The sequence below is a fragment of the Chlorocebus sabaeus genome, chromosome 22 (genome assembly GCF_047675955.1).
Source record: "Chlorocebus sabaeus isolate Y175 chromosome 22, mChlSab1.0.hap1, whole genome shotgun sequence".
Taxonomy (NCBI): Eukaryota; Metazoa; Chordata; class Mammalia; order Primates; family Cercopithecidae; genus Chlorocebus; species Chlorocebus sabaeus.
Genome location: NC_132925.1, coordinates 11,329,784 through 11,337,674, shown reverse-complemented (window position 1 = coordinate 11,337,674; position 7,891 = coordinate 11,329,784).

Here is a 7,891-nt window from a genome sequence, read left to right as displayed (position 1 = left end):
GAACAGTATTTTATCCTGTATATGTGCCATGTGCATGTTCCTACCTCCCATGATACACACATGGGCCTTTTAAATTTATGGTATATGATCAATCTTTCTCTGTCTTTGCACCTTTCTCCCCTGGACCCCTTCTTCTCTTCCTTATCCTTTTCTTTCCCCTCACCCTCTCTAGTCTATTTAATTCCTTGAAAGTATATAGAGTTAAAGTAAGACAAGTTAAGGTACATGTTTATTTCAGTGTGTATTAAATAGTCAATACGTAGGCTTATTAAGAGGGAATGTATTTTAGAAAACATTGTCATGTGTTTTTATATTTTGTAAATATTACCAACATTTTAACTATTAATCATTTGTAACTTCTGAATCAGCTTTTCAATTTTTCATTAGAAAAATAATAATTGTATGTATTATAGCATGTAATGTGCTTAAAAATAATCTTACTTCATAGGATGAAGTAATTAGAAGATTCTAGTCAGTTCTGATTTTACAGTTCCTTACCTGACTTCATGAAAACTCACTTTTTAATGTTCACTTATCTGTAGTGTCTTAATAATATCAATGTCATTGATTTCATTTATTTTATGCATTTAAATATATTGTCTACAAACATTTTCAGGTCATCTGGTTTACTCAGATTGATTATTTATCATCCTTTAAAATTCAGAATTTAACTAACCTAGTTTTAAAAAATTCTGTCAAAGCACTTTGTTTACATCCTACGTGTTCTCTGAGAACCGTGAGAAGAACAGCTTTAGCTGCAGACACAGTTCCTTTTCTGCAGGGCACAAAGTGGCAATTTTCATTTGCAGAATCAATGTAGTATAAGGCAGGTGTCTCAGTGAGAGAAATTATAGTTTTATTTACCCATTATTGAATCCTTCAATTTTTCTTAAATTTCCAGGCTCCTATCAAAAGTAATGTAATCATATTTGTTTTATTCAGAGCTTTATTATCTAGACAGCAATTAGTCATATACACACATATACACACACACATGCATGCACACGTATATACACATACGTATATTCATACCTACACATATACATGCATATTTCATTGCTATTTGGGACATAAGGAAATATTCTCATATAAATTGTCTTTAATCTGTTCTCTCCATTTTCTCCGGCATAGACAGCATATTTCACTTGTTCAGCATGACACTTCAGAATTAAATTTGAATTTATCACTACATTTAGTTGCACAGTAATTGTTCAGTTCCTGCACTGAAAGAATTCTAGTACTTGATAAAAAAGTATGTGGGAATATTATAATTTTCAAATTAAATATAAACCAGAATATTGAATATAAACCAGAATATTGAATATTTCTGTGATAGTAACACTATAAGAAACATATAGGAACATATTGTTTCAAAACTAATAAAAAGGTAAATGACAAATTTACAAACAATAATCTCTCCAACAATGTTGTGAAAATATAGGACAGAGATGAGCAGAGGACTGGGAAAGCACTAAAATTATAACAATGTAAACAACATATGATAGAATAACAATGTATTTTAAAGTACATTGTACAAATATGTCACAAAGTAGATGTTCAATAAACATTAACTGAATCTGATTTTGAATTCAGAAAGAACTATCTTATTACAAAAGAAACAATTTTCTTTTCACTAAAGAGTACACACTAAAGAGTAGTGCATTCTTAATTACTAAATAATGAATCACTAAATAATCAAAAAGAGTACTACATTCCTATGCCTATATGCCAGGAACAGCCTTAAGCACTAAGTAATGTCCCCCAGTCACTGGGATTTTTCAGTACATTTAGTTATGCTGCCATTTATTTCTCTCACATCCATCAACCACTCATTTTTTTCCTGCTTGAATCATAAATCAAGTAAGATTCAGCCACATCTACTTTCCTTAGTGATTCAGAATAACTGTGATTTATGAAAGTTTAATTTATTAGATCCCCAGTTTCTCGAAGGAAGGAACAAAAATTTATAAACACTTGATCTGCCCATTACATTTCTGCATATTGGGCAGGGAAAAAGAAGACAGCATAAATTATACTTTGAAACACAGTAGTTAAAAAATAAACAAGGATAGGCAGAAATTGTATAAACAATTTATCCTAGCATAGATTGTCTTAAAGTAGAACATGGGATGAATCTGTCTTCTGAAAGCCTTCTAATTCTTCATTGTGATCTATGGTAAGTTTTGCCTACCTTCACTTTTATGAAATTGTTTTACCAAATTTTGTGGATTATAGAGACATGACTGAGTGTTCCTTAAACAATACTGATAGGCTGAAATTTTTAGTTAACGTAGTCCAGGTCCCCTCAAAAACAAAACAAAACAAAACACTGAGAAATCCCAAATAATCAAATATAACTTTTGATCTCCATCAGAGGAAATGAAACACCTTTCTTCTTCCCGCTTTGCACCCCTGTTTACCTCGTCTGCCTTCTGCAATCCCTCCGTTAGATTATCTTATGTCATGAACTAAGCCATAGCCAGATGATTATAATTAAATAATCTTATTGCAGTAACTAAGAACGCATTCTGCTTCTTTCATCTTTAGAGATGCCTAAATGAAAAAAGGTGGCAGACTCACTCAACACAATGTCATTTAATTTGCAATGTTCTGTATTCATTTCTTGTTACACCATATGATAGCCTTGTGTCACCCAGTAAGACTACTGAAGAGCTAATCATTGTTTTTTTTTTTTCTTTTATTTACATCGTGGGCATAAGGAAGGAAAATCTGACTTCTTATTCAAGTGCATTAGCAAATGTATCTCTTGTGAAAGATTTACACACTCTAAAATGTATCTCTATGCATTATCTATTAATGTGGTCTAAGAAAACTCAGAGCAAAGAGATTTTCCAACTAAATTAACTCGGACACAGTGGTATATTGTTTGGACAAGGCTGAATCTATTTAAGAGAGACAAAAGATAAATCTGCCCACGAGCTATAATACAACAGGGAGATAGCCCTTATGGGCAAGCATCGTTTCTAAGTCAGTGTCTCACCTTGACATTTATTTGCCATAAGTTACAAATTTACCCTTTAGACAGCATTAAGAGAGCATTCGTCTTCAGCAAGGTGGCAAACCGTCGACATTATCTCTTCCTTGGGCAATAAAGAACCTTGATTTCTGTATATAAAATAATTTAAGCAAGGAAAATCTACATAATGTGTACATTCATTGTTGTTTTCACTATCAATAAAAAGCCCAACATGGCATGCATGACTGAAATGTGCCTTAAATAATGTCTGCTTCCCGTGTGACAGAGTCCTTTTATAAACCATGTGGCTGAGTAATCTTTTCCTTAATAAACTGCTTTGAGTAAAACTCACCATCTTTTCAAAAGTTATGGGAATTGTGGGAATACAACATTTTATTGCCACTTAAGCTAACTGAATACATTAATTTAGATTCATTTTCACTTTCTTATCCTAATGGAAGCCCCCGTCTTAATTCCTCTGTCTTTATATCATATGTGTGTGTCTATGTGTGTGTATGAATTATCCACAACTTATAATCAGTTCAAAGTAATTTGAATTGCAAGTTAGTGGAAATAACAATTATTAGCATCAAGGGAACACATTATTGAATGGGGTTAAGTTATTCAGTATTTCCAGTCCATCGCTCTGCAAGGAAAAATGCCCATATCATTCGTCTACTATAGCACAATACTAATACGGGATGGTACCGAGATACAGTGGAAAAGATCATTACATCACTAAGAATCAGCTTTCTTTCCGTGTTTTCTCTCTGAATCTATGTGCCAAACAAAAAGTCTGCATATGAAGATACACAGATGAGATATGAAATTAGACTTAGACGAATCTCAATATCAATATAGATTTTCCGTATACAATAGAGGACAGTGTTAGGTAGCTTGCTCAGGCTTTAAGTGGCTTATATTACTACACCGGCTTCACCACTTACTGAATGACCTTTGGTAAGAATTTACCCTGTGTCCAAGTTTCCCAGTCTGTAAACTAGTGCCTATCTCACCAGGTTAATGTGAAAATAAAATGGGATAATACACATAAAGCACATAGACTCACTAACCATAACCAATAGTTAAAAAGCTTTGCAATTAGTAATTGCTAACATTTATTGAAAGTTTATTACATGCCAGACATTGTTGTAAGTGGGTTGAATATTACTATTCTCTCCGTGTTACAGATAAAATAACCCCAAAACACTAAAAGGTAAAATTACTTGTCCATCAATATGTAGCTACTAAGATATAAAGCTTGGATTTATAGCCAGACAGTTTAATTACAGAATCTCACTCCATGTTGAATATATATACTGCTTCTGAACTCAAAAAAAAGTAGAAAAATTAGAAAACATAAATATGAAAAATAAAAAAAGGAAAAGAGGTTTTAATTTTATATATAACCCAGAGATAATTAGATTTGAATTTTTTTTTTCTGAGGTTATATATTTTTATTTTTTCTTTTCTTTTTTTTTTTTTTGAGACTTTATCAGACTTTATCAGAGACTTTATCAGAGTCTTGCTCTGTCACCAAGGCTGGCGCGACTTTGGCTCACTGCAGCCTCTGCCTCCCAAGTTCAAGCGATTATCCCTGCCTCAGCCTCCCAAGTAGCTGGGATTACAGGCGCCCACCACCACACCTGGCTAATTTTTGTATTTTTAGTAGAGACGGGGTTTTGCCATGTTGACCAGACTGGTCTGGAACTCGTGACCTTAGGTGATCCGCCCACCTCAGTCTCCCAAACTGCTGGGATTACAGGCATGAGCCACTGCGCCCAGTCATTTTTTTTTTTTTTTTTTTAAATTATACTTTAAGTTTTGGGATACATGTGCAGGACGTGCAGGTTTGTTACATAGATATACATGTGCCATGGTGGTTTGCTGCACCCATCAACCCGTCATCTACATTAGGTATTTCTCCTAATGCCTTCCCTCCCCTAGCCTCCACCCCCTGACAGACCTCAGTATATGAGGTTTCCCTCCCTGTGTCCACGTGTTCTCATTGTTCACCTCCCACTTATGAGTGAGAGCATGCGGTGTTTGGATTTCTGTTTGTTAGTTTGCTGAGAACGACGGTTTCCGGTTTCATCCATGTCCCTACAAAGGACATGAACTCATTCATTTTTATGGCTGCGTAGTATTCCCTGGTGTATATGTGCCACACATTCTTCATCCAGTCTATCATTGATGGACATGTGGGTTGGTTCCAAGTCTTTGCTATTGTGAATGATACTGCAATACACGTAAGTGTGCATGTGTCTTTATATTAGAATGACATAGGATTTTTTCTGGGGTTATATATATTTTTCTCAAAATGTGATTTTTTTTTGGAAACTCAGAGTATTTAAAAAAATCAATCCTTTGTTTAATTTAAGAGGAAATACAGTGAATGAATTAGGCTAAAAACACCTGGTGAAGACTTCTCTTCTGTATATTTTCTTTTATCAACTTAGACTGAAGCAGAATTTTCTTCTTATTTATCTGGTAGTTTTCAAATTGAGCTACAATTTGCGTTATTATGTAAGTGATTATAAATGAGCCCTAGAAACATACTGAATATGGCAGCTTAAAATGTCAATAGAAAATTTCTTAAGGTGCCAAAATAACAAAGCAAAAGTAAAAATAAATAAAAAAGCCTTTGGATAAGGTAGAATTTTAAAGTCCGAAATCATTAAAAATGCATGCAAAAAATGAACTAAATGTTTAGCTCTTACATAAAATACGATGTATACCAAGGTCCAGCATAAATTTAGAAGATGAGACATTAAGAAAATTTTAATCATACAATGATCAAAACAATGAAAATTAAAATTTTTGGTGTATTTGTAAAAGATACAAATGGATAATAAAACTGAATGGCCTTTAAATAAAAGGAAAAAATATAGAATCTGTTAATTAACAAAATGATAAATACAGGTAGCAAATATAAATATGAAAACAGAGCATATTAGCAATTAAAAATTCAGATTAAAATATTATCATATCAGATTAATAAGGCATATGTATTTACACTTTATTACTAACAATGAGAATGCCAGACAATTATGAATTTTGCACCACTAATGCTAGTATAAGATGGTATAAGAGCATCAGTCATATTTTAAGGGTGTCTTCCAAGACAATGCTCTATTCCTCCTTGTCTACAAACATCTGAATGTATCCAGGACAATCTTCCCCATTCATAAGTGTGGACCATTGGGAACCACCTTTATACTTCTAGAACTTACCAAAAAATATAGCCAATAGGAATATTTCTCTCAGCCCAGTGCAGTGGCTCACATCTGTAATCCCAGTACTTTGGGAGGCCGAGGTGGGTGGATCATTTGAAGTCAGGAGTTCAAGACTAGTCTGGCCAACATGGTGAAACCCCATCTCTACAAAAAATACAAAAATTAGCCAGGTGTGGTGGCAAGTGTCTGTAATCCCAACTACTTGGGAGGTTGAGGCAGAAGAATCTCTTGAACACCGGAGGCAGAGGTTGCAGTGAGCCAAGATCACGCCATTGTACTCCAGCCTGGGTGACAGAGTGAGACTCTCAAAAAAAAAAAAAAAGTTCTCATAAATGTTGACTGAGAAGCTACAAGAGAGTCTCTTTGTCTCCTTGAAAGTTCAAGGCGTGATCTGGAGATTTTTGAGGTGATCATGGATGGAGAATCAGCATAAGCTGTTCCATAGAGAAGGAAAAAAGTGAGAGCCAAAAAAAAGCAATTAGGAGAGTCAGGAGAGGTGTGCCCTCATTTTCTATACAGTCTCTCTCTATGGCCTGACTTCCTTCTTTTCTGTGAGTGCCAAGGAACTCCCGAGTCTCCTGATAATAAGCAATTCTTTTTTGCTTGACTTATTCCTGATATTTTACATCAAATTCATAATATAATTAATTATTCAAAAATGCAAGTTAGTAATGTTTTCAAGATGTTAAAAGTTTGTAAGACTTAAGCTTAGCATTTCTACTTTTAAGAATCTATCTTAAAGGAGTACATTCCAGGTAATCCTATGGACATATTATATAGTAGAAGACTGTAATGGAAACATTTATATCCTGACTTTACCTCATTTTAACAGAACAGGTGTTTAACTTTTAAAAATCATTATGGAAGAAATTCTAAGATTGCATTTAAAAATTTTTAGATATCATTGTAAATCGCTAGGAAATTTTTATATTGTTTTGCTAGGCAGATTTTATGCTACTTCACAAAGTATCTTCAGTATACTTCATAAAGTATGTTTTTCACATACTTTACCAACATATTCCAATGACTCTATATAACAATAGTAAAATTATTAAGGGACATTTTCAAATTGTATTTTCTATAAATATTATTTAATTTTTAACATACATGATACCCAATAAACATATTTTTATTTAATTTTCTTAATAAAACTCCAAATAGAATACTGAAAATCACTTTTTTGTATATGTGAAGTCTGAAAACAATCAGACTTCTGCAAGAGTACAATAATGCTTTCAATTACTTGAAACTTTCTCTCATTGGAAAAGACTAATAGAGCTTCAAAGATATAGAATTCAGAATGAAAAAAAATGTCATTTTTAGAATATTTTCATTGCATATCTAATGATTTGGGCAAACTTTTACATATTTTCCTTCAAAATACCAGCTACTTACTGACAAAGTGTTCAATTTTTTGAAAATATCATATCAATATTAATGTTAAATTTGACATAAAGCAACCAATTCCAAATTATCTTAAAATATTCCATAGTACAAAATGAGTGTCTACTCACATCAATAATATCTATTCCTGTTCGATTACTTCTATTTGCTATATTACCTTAACATACAATACATAAATAGTACTTTATTTACTCATTATATACTCATAATTTGTAAAATTTTGATGCTGATATTTATCTTTGAAATAGTTGGCTGTAGCGTATTTGTTTTTCAT